The sequence below is a fragment of the Crocuta crocuta genome, unplaced genomic scaffold, assembly GCF_008692635.1.
Source record: "Crocuta crocuta isolate KB4526 unplaced genomic scaffold, BGI_CrCroc_1.0 scaffold26, whole genome shotgun sequence".
NCBI lineage: Eukaryota > Metazoa > Chordata > Mammalia > Carnivora > Hyaenidae > Crocuta > Crocuta crocuta.
In genome coordinates, this window is record NW_027532249.1 from 12,321,226 (window position 1) to 12,333,871 (window position 12,646).

The 12,646-nt window shown below is 34.4% G+C and overlaps 1 protein-coding gene across 2 annotated transcripts in view; it reads right to left on the minus strand.

The window, feature by feature from the left end:
- Window positions 1–12,646, minus strand: part of ROCK1 (Rho associated coiled-coil containing protein kinase 1) — a 169,406-nt gene that overhangs the window by 50,248 nt on the left and 106,512 nt on the right. The window lies entirely within an intron of this gene.

Consider the following 12,646-nt stretch of genomic DNA (forward strand, 5'->3'; position numbering starts at 1 on the left):
TTCTTCCTTCTGTATTTAAAATAAATACAGGCTTTAAAAATCTGTACAAAGAGAGTAAAATCAGACTAAACTATATTTTTCATGTAGAATAAGTTTATATAAACCAACTCCTAAGAAGAAACAGGAAAATATATAGGTTGAGTTCTATACAAATTCCTAGTAACCCTATGAAAGACATGCTAAATAAAATATATAGTTCGTCTTCTTTCTTTTTAAAAACATGCTAAGAAATTATAACTTGTCTGTGTAATACATAAAAACAAAACACTCTCATATATAAAAATTATAAAAATAGTGAAAGGAATAAGAACCAAAACATCAGGTATCATAACCCAAATTGATTAAAACAATAAAGCTTCTAGAAGAAAGAACGCCTTTGTGATCTAATCAAACAACTGAACAGGCCACCGTAAACACAGTACTAACCATAAAGGAAAAAATATAAATTGGACTACATTAAAAATAACAAAAGTGAGACCTCTTATTCAATGGTAGACAGCATTTAAATATAAAAAGGCAAAACAGATAGGGAGAAAACAACTATAACCTATGTATTTGACAGAGAACTAATACCTAGAGCTCATACAAGCCAATAAGGAAAAGGCAAACTATCCAATTAAAAAAAGAGGCAAAAACTTAAACAGCACATCACAAACTGCCACTAACCATGTGAAAAGTTGCTCAATTGTAGACACCAGGGAAATGCAAATTAATCCAAAAGGAAATACCATCATACACCATTAGAATGGCTAAAACTTGAGTGCTGACAAATCTCAACAGGAAGGAGTACTGTCCTTAATGAGGTTGTGGGGCAACCGGAACTCTTAGACACTGCGGGTGAATGTAAACTGGGGCAGCTACTTTGTTATACAGTCATACCTTAAAGATACTGCAGGATGAGTTCCAGACCACAGTAATAAAGTGAATATAGCAGTGAGTCAAATGAACTTTTTGGTTTCCTGGTACATATAAAGTTATATTTATACTATACTATAGTTTATCACAATAGCATTGTGTCTAAAAAGTGTACATATCTTAATTTAAAAATACTTCATTGTGGGGCACCTGGGTGGCTTAGTCAGTTAGGCATTTGACTTATCTTCTATCCAGGCCAGTAAAACTTTCTCTGTATGAGCAAGAAGGCTGTCTCTTGCTTTCCTATCATTCATGTATTCACTGCAGTAGCACTTTTAATTTCCTTCAAGATCTTTTCCTTTGCATTCACACCATGGCTTACTATCTGACACAGAGGCCTAGCTTTCAGCCTATCATAGCTTTCAAAATGCCTTCCTCACTAATCTTAATCATTCCTGGCTCTTGATTTAAAGTGACAGACATGCGACTTTTCTTTCCCACTGGACACTTACGAGGCCACTGTAGTGTAATTATTAAATGGCCTAATTTCAATATTACTATGTGTCAAAGAATAGAGAGGCCCAAGGAGAAGGAGAAATATAGGAGAATGGCTGGAAGGCAGAGGAGTCAGAACACACTCACTTATTAAGTTTGTGGTCTTATATAGATGTGATTCATGGCACCCCCAAACAATTACAATAGTAACATCAAAGATCACTGATCAGAGATCACCATAATTATAATAATAATGAAAAAGTTTGAAATATTGCGAGAATTACCAAAATGGGACACAGAAAACATGAAATAAACAAATGCAGTTGGAAAAATGGTGGTTAGAGACTCACTCAATGTAGGGCTGCCACAAACATTCAATTTGTAAAAAAAATGCACTATCAGCGAAGTGCAATAAAGTGTAATAAAATGTGGTATGACTCTATCTGGGATGTATTTACAAAAGCTAAACATACTCCATGGCTCTGCCACTCCTAAGTGTATACTAACAAAATGCATCGGGAATGTTTACCAAAAAAACATGTACAAGAATTCCTATAAACACTATTCATAATAGTCCCCAAATGGAAATAATCACAGTATCCATTCACCACAGAATGAATAATAAAGTGCTGTGGCCATACATAATAAACGGAATCCTACATCAAGAAGAACAAACTACTGCCATATAAAACAATACAGATGAACTTTTTAAACATAAGGGTAATGAAATAAACCAGATACAAAGAAGTGTTTAATGCATGATTCTATTCATAAAATTCAAAAACAAGCAAAACTAATTTATGTTATTAAAAGTCAGAATAATGATTACTTAGTAAGAAAGGGGTTAGTGACTAAAAGGAAATAAAAGGGGACTTCTGGGTTGCTAGCAATGTGTAATTTCACAATCTCAATTTTTGTTATGAGGGTGTGTTCATGTTTTGAAAATATCCCCAGATGAATATTTTATTCATAATATGTGCTACATGTTAAATTTCAACCAAAAAACACAGTTAAAAAAAAGTCTCAATTTCTTAAAATCCCCAAATATGAAATCTACCACTTGCCCTTGAGGCCCATCAACTACATATAAATATTAAAAATAAATGGTAATTAGAAACTGCAAATTAAGGGAAAAAACCCTCAAGGTCAGATGCATTTACTATCATTTATAATAATAAATTCTAATCCAGTAAGAAGATATGTCATAAAACCTTAACACACCAAACAACATTGTATTAAAAATATACAAAGCATGGTATTTATGAAATACCTGCAGCTCACACCAGTCAAAATATAATATGAAAAAAATTAGACAATTTCATTTGCAAAAGCATCTAGAAGATACCTGGGAATAATTTAGTCAAAGAGTTATAAGACTTAACTGAAAACTAAAAAACACTGTTGAAATTAATTAAAAAAAAAAACTAGATAAACAGAAATATAGCCTGTGTTCATGGACTAGAAGAATTAACATGTTAAGATGGCAATACTATCAAAAATGATTTACAAATTCAATACAATCTCCACCAAAATTTCAAAGAAATTTAATGCAGAAATGGAAAAGCATATAATCAGATTCTTATGGAATTACAATGAGCCTTGAATAGGTAAGACAATACTGTAAGAGAATAATAAAGTTGAAGGACTCAAACATCCCAATTTCAAAATGTGCTATAAAACTAACGTGATTAAGACGGTGTGGTACTGGCATAAGGATAGATCTACAGAACATTGGAAAGAACTAAGAATCCAGAAACAAACCCATATAAACACAGCCAACTGATTTTCAACAAGGATACCAAGATCATTCAATGAGGGGAAGATCAGTCTCTACAACAAATGGTACTGGGACAAATGAATATCCTGACACAAATGAATGAAGTTGGACACCTACATCATGCCATTAAAATTAACCCACCTTCTGGGAATGTAAACTGGTACAGCCCCTCTGGAAAACAGTGTGGAGGTTCCTCAGGAAACTAACAATAGANCCCACCTTGGTCAAAGACCTAAATATAAGTGCTAAAACCATAAAACTTTTAGAAGAAGATATAGGGGTAACTCTTGATAAAACTGGATTTGGCAGTGTATTCCAAGATATGACACCAAACACATAAGCAACATATACAGATAAACAGGATTTCATCAAAATTAACTTCTGTATATCAAAAGACATTTTCAAGACAAACTATAGAATGGGAATAAATATTAGCAAATCATATCTCTAATGTGCATATACTTCATGTGCAAGTAAGCCCCTAAAAGATGTTCAACATCATTAGTCATTAGGGAAATGAAAATCAATACCATAATAAGATACCACTTTGCAGCCACTGGGGTGACTATAACCAAAATCACTTAAATATCAAGCATTAGCAAGGATGTGGAGATTCTGAAACACTCCTAAAATCACTGGTGGGAATGTAAAATGGTGCAGCTATTGTGGAAAACAGTTTATAGTTCTTCAAATGTTAAACACAGAATTACCATATAACTCAGCATTTCCATTCCTAGACATATACCCAGAAGATCTGAAAACAAGTATTCTAATACGTGAATGTTCACAGTAGTGTTATTCAGAATAGTCAAAAGGTAGAAGTTCAAATGTCCATTCACAGAGGAATGGTTAAACAAAATATGGTATATACATACAATAGATATTACTCAGATATAAATGAAGTACTGATTCGTGCTACAACATGGATGAATCTGAAATATATACGTAAAAGAAGTCTGACATTAAAAGTCTGACATTAAAAGTCTGACATCACACACTGTATAATGTCATTTATTTGAAATATCCAGAATAGGTAAATTCAGAGATACAAAGTAGAAGTTGGCTGCCAGGCACTAGGTGGAGGGGGATATAAGGATGGATAATTTAATAGGTACAAGGTTTTCTTTCGGGATAAGGAAAATTTTGGAACTAGATAAAGGAAGTGATTGCACAACATTAAGAATGTATTAAATGCCACTGAACTGCACACTTAAAAATTTTTTTGTAATATGAATTTTACCTCAATAAAAAATACACAAAGCATAGCTGTTAGAAATACAAGGGACCTATGGAAAAAAAAGCCACAATGATAGTGGTGACTTTCAAAACATGTTTCAAAATTTGGGAGACATTTACAGGGAAGACAGTGCAGCAGGAGGAACCTAAGCCCAGCACGGACACACCTGATAACAGCCATGTCAGTGCAACTAATTCAGAAAAAGACCCCAAAACTGGCAGAACAGACTTTCAACAGTTAATCACAGAGAGGAAGCCACACTGACAAGGGTATGAGAGGTGGAGATGCAGTCAGAAATCAAACTCCCTGGAGACTACCCGGAAAGGGGAGGGACACCATACACATGAAGAGGGAAGAGGAGCAGACCCTACCCCAGGCACATCAAGTATGTGGAACCTGCACTGGGAAGACAAGCTCCCATAACATTAGGCTTTGAAAACCAGTGGGACTTAACTTTCTGAGTTTTTATAATCAGAAGGGCTGAATAAACTCTGGGTACTTTAAAAATGAGTGGGCTCAGCTCTGGGAGATTGGAAGGCAATAAGAAACTGAGTTACTGCCTGTGAAGAGCTGCCATAACAAACAGCACTGCTGAAATAGAGCATAGAAGCAGCATTTTGAAAAATTCCTAGAGTATATAGGAAGATGATTTATTAATCTCAGAATGTACACTGGAGGGGCAAGGATCGTTAGGAGACTTCTCCAAGAAAAAAAGGTTAAAGGCTGTATAATTTCTCCCCATGGCCCAGCCTAGACTGCCTGACACATTCTCCTGCAGATCCATCCCATCTAACTTGCCCCACTCCAAATCAGCTCCTGCCAGAAATACACTGCAAGTAGCCCTGGCAGGGACTCGCACAACTTCAAAGCAACTCTTGACCTGGGAAAATAACCACACACACCAGTGCAACTCCAACCTGAACATATGGACTACGGGTAGGCAATGGGTCTGACGGCTGTCCATATCCACCAACAAAAGCTTCTTGGGAACAAGTCAGGAGAACACCCTGCAGACTGGTGCTACTGATGCCCCAACAGAAAGAATGGAGTCAGGCATCTGGTTCGATTGCAGGTCTCAACCACCAGAGAAAGCCTCTGCCTGCATTTGTTGTGACCTCAGCTGAGGTATATGGTCTAAAGGCAGTCATCTGCATCAGACTTGGGCTCAGGTCATGATCTCATGGTCCATGGGCTTGAGCCCTGTATCAGGCTCTGTGCTGGCAGCTCAGAGCTTAAAGCTGGTTTCAGATTCTGTGTCTCCCTCTCTCTGCCTACCCGCTTGTGCACGCTCTCTCTCTCTCAAAAATAAATAAACATTAAAATAAAAAAGGGAAGATTACAGCAATACAGGACTATCTCATAATGAAACAAGAAAAATCTCAAATAAACAAACTCACCTTACATCTAAGGAAATTAGAAAAAGAACAAAGTCCAAAGGCAGTACAAAGAAGGAAATAATAATGATGAGAACAGAAATAAATTAAATAGAGACTAAAAAAATAATAGAACAGATCAAGGAAATAAGGAGCTGGTTCTTTGAAAAGATCAAGATTGATAAACATATAGCCAGATTCATCAAGAAAAAAAGAGAGGACCCAAATAAGTCAGCCAGCAGTGAAGGAGGAGAAATAACAACTGACATCAGAGGTAGAGGATATTATGAAATATTATATGCCAAGAAGTTAGGCAACCTAGAAGAAATACATTCTCAAAAACTGAATCAGAAAGACAGAAAATTTGAACAGACTGATTACTAGCAATGAAACTGAATTCGTAATTACAAAATTCCCAACAAACATAAATTCAGGACCAGATGGCATCAAAAGTGAATGGGACCAACATTTAAAGAAGAGTTAATATCTATTCTCAAATTAGTCCAAAAAATGGAGGAAGAAGGAAAAATGCTATGAGGACAGCATTACCCAGACACCAAAACAAGACAAAGACTCTACAAAAATGGGAAAACTATAGGCTAATTTCTCTGGTGAACATAGGTGCAAAAATTCTCAACATAATATTAGCAACCTGAATCCAACAATACATTAGAAAATCATTCACCATGATCAAGTGGGATTTATTCGCAGGAGGCAAGGGTGGTTCAATATTTGCAAATTAATCAGTCATAAATCACATTAACAAAAGAATAAAAACTACATGCTTTTGCAGAAAAAATTCATTCATAAATTTTATCACCATTCATGATAAAAATTCTCAACAAAGTAGGTTTAGAGGAAACATACCTCAACATAATAAAGAGCATATATGAGAAACCTACAGTGAACATAATACTCATGAGGAAACAGCTTTTCCATTAAGATCAGGAACAGAAAAGAATGTCCACTCTCACCGTTTTTATTCAACATAGTACTAGAAGTCCTAGCCATAGCCATCAGACAAGAAAAAGAAAATGTATCCAAATTGGTAAGGGAAAAGTTAAACTCTTGCTATTTGCTGATAACATGATACTATATATAGAAAACCCTAAAGACTTCACCAAAAAGCCATTATAATGAATACCTGAATTCAGTAAAGTTTTAGAATACAAAGTTAACATATATAAATCTGTTGCATTTCTATATACTAATAATGAAGTAGCAGAAATTATGAAAACCCCATGTACAATTATACTAAAAACAGTAAAATAATTAGAAAATAACTTAACCAAGGAGGTGAAAGACCTGTACTCCAAAAAGTATAAAACACTGATGACAGAAACTAAAGATGACACACATGAAAAATATTCCATGCTTATGAAGTGGAAGAACCAATATTATTAAAATGCCCATACTACTCAAAACAATCTATAGATTTAATCTAATCCCTATCTAAATATCAACAGCATTTTTTACAGAATTAGAATAATCCTAAAATTTGTATGAAACCTTAAAAGACCTGAATAACCAAAGCAATCTTGAAAAAAATGAACAAAGCTGTAGGTATCATAATCCCAGACTTAAAGATCTACAAAGCAGCAGTAATCAAAACAGTATGGTATTGGCACAAAAATACAGATGAATCAATGGAACAGAATGAAGAGTCCAGAAAGAATCCCAAATTTATATGGTCAATTAATCTATGACAGAGGAGGAAAGAGTATACAATGAGGAAAACACAGTCTCTTCAACAAATAGGGCTGGAAAAACTGGATAACTACATGCAGAAAAATGAAACTGGACTACTTTCTTATATGATACACAAAAATAAACTCAAAATAGATTGAAAACCTAAATGTGACACATGAAACCATACAACTCCTAGAAGAAAACACAGAAGAAAACACAGGTAGTAATCTCTTTGACATCAGGCATAGAAACATTTTTCTAGATATATCTCCACTGGCCAGGGAAATAAAAGCAAAAGGAAACTATTGGGACTATACCAAAATGATAGGCTTTTTGTACAGGGAAGGAAAGCATCAATAAAACAAAAGGCAACCTAGTGAATGTGAGAAGATATGTACAAATGATTTATCTGATAAGAGGTTAATATCCAAAACATACAAAGAATTTATACAACTCAATACTAAAAAGCCCCACAAACAATCTTATTTATAAATGGGCAGAATGCCTGAATAGACATTTTTCCAATGTTGAGATAAGATGTTCAACATCTCTAATCAACAGGGAAATGCAAATCAAACCTCAATGAGGTATCACTTTACACCTGTCAGAATGGCTAAATCAAAAACACAAGAAATAATAAGTGTTGATGAGGATGTGGAGAAAAAGGAACCTTTATGTACTGTTAACAGGAAAGCAAATTTGTACGGTCATGGTGGAAACCAATATGGAGGTTCCCCCCAAAATTAAAAATAGAATTACCATAAAATCCATAATTCCACTAGTGGGTGTTTACCGAAAGAAAACACAAACTAGCTGGGATATGGAAACAACCCAAGTGTGTATTAATAGAAGGGTGAAGAAGACGTGGTATACAAATACACAACAGAATGTTACTCAGCCATAAATGTGAATGAAATTTTATCATTTACAACAACAGGGATTGACTTAGAGGGTATTATGCCAAGTGAAATAAGTCAGTCTGAAGAAGACAAATGCCATAACGATTTCATTCATATGTATAATTTAAGAAACCAAACGAACAAAGAAGAAAAGAAACAAACAAAAATATACTTTTAGATACAGAAAACTAGTGGTTCCAAGAGGGAAGGTGGGTTGGGGATGAGCACAACAGATTAAGGAAATTGAGTACATTTATCTTTTTTATTTTTAAAAAAATGTTTCAAGGGAGAGAGTGAGGGACTGGGAGAGAGAGAGGGGTACAGAGGATCTGAAGCAGGCTCTATGCGGACAGTAGAGATCTTGACATGGAGCTAGAACTCACAAACCATGAGATCATGACTTGAGCAGAAGTTGAACCCTTAACTGACTGAGCCATTCAGGTGCCTCAAGAATACACTTATCTTGATAAACAATGAGAAATTCATAGAACTGTTGAATCATATTGTATACTGAAATTAGTATAATACTGTATGTTAATTATACTTCAGAAAAAAAAATGGCAGACTAAAGAGACAAAAAATAAATGGAATCTTAGAAAAGTCACCAAGAGGTAAGAAAACTCACTAATTAGAAAATGGATGTTTTTTTCTTCCAAAAAGCAACCCCAAAACCAGTGAGTAAAAAAAAAAAAAAAAAGATACAATTTTCAAGCTCCCATGTAAGTTAAAAACAAAACAAAATTATGAAGTAAAAAGAAAATCATTAAAAATTTCAAAAAAAGTAAAAATCTGGTAATTAATAGCTTCTGATGACGATACCGTAAATTAAGAAATTAACAATTACAATGGGAAATAAGTATATCCTACCTTTGTCCATTAATAAGTTTTCCAAACATTTACCAACCTAATAGCACTGAGTACCCATGGCACCCAGGTTTCAGTCTCTGAATGTCATATGCCACAAAAAATGACTACTGTTCCTTAGAAACTGGTAATTCCAGGTCTGGGAGAGAAAATAATTCTAGAAAGTGTATTATGCATAATAAAAAGAAAAGATGCAGTAAATTTGAAGAGATTCTCAGTAGCCTCAAATGAGCATCAATAAAAATACTGCAATGGACTAAAGCATATCAAACATTAAAATCCAAGAGTGCATAATATATTTAAAAATGTCACTGGTCTTCTTTAGAGGATGGAGGGAAGTGACTTATTGTTCCCAAATATGCTAAAAGGAAAGAATAAAGTATTTAGTCAGACTTTCTTTTATAAGCTGTACCTCAATATAACTATACGACTGAATAGAAATGTTTACTTTTATAGTAGTATTCCAGCTAACAAACGAATGAGAAATGATAAAAATAGATTATCACAGTTGAAAACTCCTAAATAGATACAGGATCTAGGCAATGATATGCAATGGCTGCTAACATCACAAAATAAGATAGCCAGACTTTACTTGCCTCCTGGTGCCTAAATAATATGCTTACAAGTATAAGAATACTTGCAGCCAAAATATTCTTTCAAAATAATTTAAAACTACAAAGAACAAAAAAGGGAGGGGAAACCTATTGATAAAAGAAACCTAAGGGACACATTAATGAAATGCAATGTATGGAGCTTGACAGGATCCTAACTGAAGCTAAATAAATACAACAAAAACAACAGATTATGGGACTACTTGAGGAATGTAAACACTGACTAGATATTTTACAATATTAATTGTTATCTTTTTTCCAGGTTTGATATTGTGGTTATTTTTTTTCCAAGTTCTTATCTTTGGGGTGCCTGGGTGGCTCAGTTGGTTAAGCGTCGAATCCATGATCTCATAGTTCATGGGATAGAGATCCATGTTGGGCTCTGTGCTGGCAGTGTGGAGCCTGCTTAGGTTTTCTTTCTCTCCCTTTCTCTCTGACCCTCCCCTGCTCATGCAAGTTCTCTCTCTCTCAAAATAAATAAAACATTAAAAAAAGTCCTTATCTTTAAGAGATACTAAAATATTTACAAACTAAAGTAATACCTGAGATTTGCTTCAAAATAATTCAGTGTAATAGGTTTGGGAAGGGGAGTATGAACAAAACATGACTGGCTGCTAGATGAAGATTACTGAAGCTGGATGATGAGTACACAGAAGGGGATCATTATAATATTCTACTGCTGTATACATCTGAGATTTTCCAAAATTCAAAGTTAAAGAAGAAACCAATTAAACAATGGTGTTTAAAAAAAACTTTTTCAAATGGTTAACTTAAAAAATTTCTTTCTACACTTCAATCTAGTACACACACACACACAGGTATGTATGAGATAGTATGTGGCCCACAAAGCCTAAAATATTTATTAACCAGTTATGTTTGAGAAATCATTTCCCTAAAACACAAAGAAGCTTCTGCCCATTATGGATACATGGAAGACATTTACGTAGGAAACAGTCATGATCTTGTCAGAAGCCCCGCATCACAAACTATGAGAAATTTATACCTGAGGGATCTGAAATTTCTTACGAACCACAGAAGATTAATGTAAAATCTGTGAGATTTTTACCATGATGAATCTTTAATACATATATTGAGCCTCATATAAGTTGTGTGTTTTTTAAGTTTATTTATTTACATGTTGAGAGACAGAGTGCATGCAGGAGCATGGAAGAAGGAGGGCAGAGAGAGAATTGCTGTCAGTGTAGAGCCTGACCCAGGGCTTGATCTCACAAACCACGAGATGAACAAACCTTGATCTCACAAACCTGAGCTGAAATCCTGAGTCAGCAACTTATCTGACTAAGCCACCCAGGAGCCCCAAGTCGTGTGCATTTTTCAATGTATATGAGCTTTTTGATTCATGAAGCACTGAAAAAGGATAAACATCAACAATGAAGCATGCTATATATTTTCCTTGCCTTCACCAATATCTAAAAATTCGATCCAGTTACAACCATTGTTGATAAACATATGATGGTCTCTTCCTTGAAAGCAAAAACATTTCAAAGTTCAGTCATATCCAACAGATCACAGACTTAAATAATTTTAAAATTGGAATTGATATATAAGGGTCACCTATTCTAATCTCCTTGGTTTATAGGTAATGAAGGCAGATGAAGTGACTTTCACACAGGTAATAAGCTGTACATAAAAAGACCTGGAGAAGTAATTTAAGGAAGTGAACTACGAGGTTTTTTTAATGCATATAATGAAGTTACTTTCTTGGTTACAGTCAGATCTATTTTAAGCCTAGTCCCTGAGAAATAAGATTGCACAACACCCCTCAGCTAAAAACCAATGGGAGATCCTAATTTCTGTTTCCATAGTCACAAAACCGGACCCTGACCTCTCTCCACAGAATTATAGCTAGTCATCAAGCCCCATGAGAGTTCAAACTATGTTCCCATCCTGTGACTAAGGTTAAAAGGGCTACCCCTCCTCCAACTTTCCCCTGAGACATCTGGCAACTTCTATGCGTATCTGTTTTGATTACATAGTATGGATCCTTTTGCTAATAGAAACAGAAAATAGAAAAATATGTGAGAAGTGGGTAGAGGCAGGCATCTTTCTGAAAACAAATTGATTATATTTCCATTACCAAAGCTGTTTGTTTACTATTAGTCAGTTTTCTCCTTTTAGATTCATAAAGACAGCGATATCTATAATCCTAACCTTCCTAAGAACCTAATACTTTATTAGTAATGGGATTCTATTTCTGTAATTGAGTTTCTATTTGTGCCAACAATGCACAAGGAATTCCCCAGTTTTAATAGTTATAATCTTCTCTTGAATAGTCTCACTTTGAGTAAGGCTTTTGTGAATTAGAGATGTTTTAAAATTAAGTTTTCAGTAATTTGGCTATAAAATTAGAAATAACACATTACTGACCTCACAGGTGTGCCTGTGAGAGTGAAGATATTATAATGTGACAGAAAAGTAGGCGTTATCATGAAAAAGAAAAAATGCTAACCACTTTCAATTTCACCAGTCATTTTCTTTATGAGAGCAATATGATAAAAAATATATTACTTTACACTTAAAAATGATTAATATAGTAAATATTATGTTTTTAGCCACAATTAAAAAACTTTTTAAAAACTACCTTCCTCCTTTGATAAACAAAATGTGGTGTATACATACAATGGAACATTATTCTTCCTTTAAAAGGAAGAAAATTCTTATTTCTTTTTAAAACTTTAATTTTTATTATTTTTATTTTATTATTATTTTTAATGTTTCATTTATTTTTGAGAGACAGACAGAGTACCTACTGGGGAGATGCAGAGAGAGGGAGACACAGAATCCAAAGCGGGCTCCAAGGAGCCCAATGTGGGGCTTGAACTCAT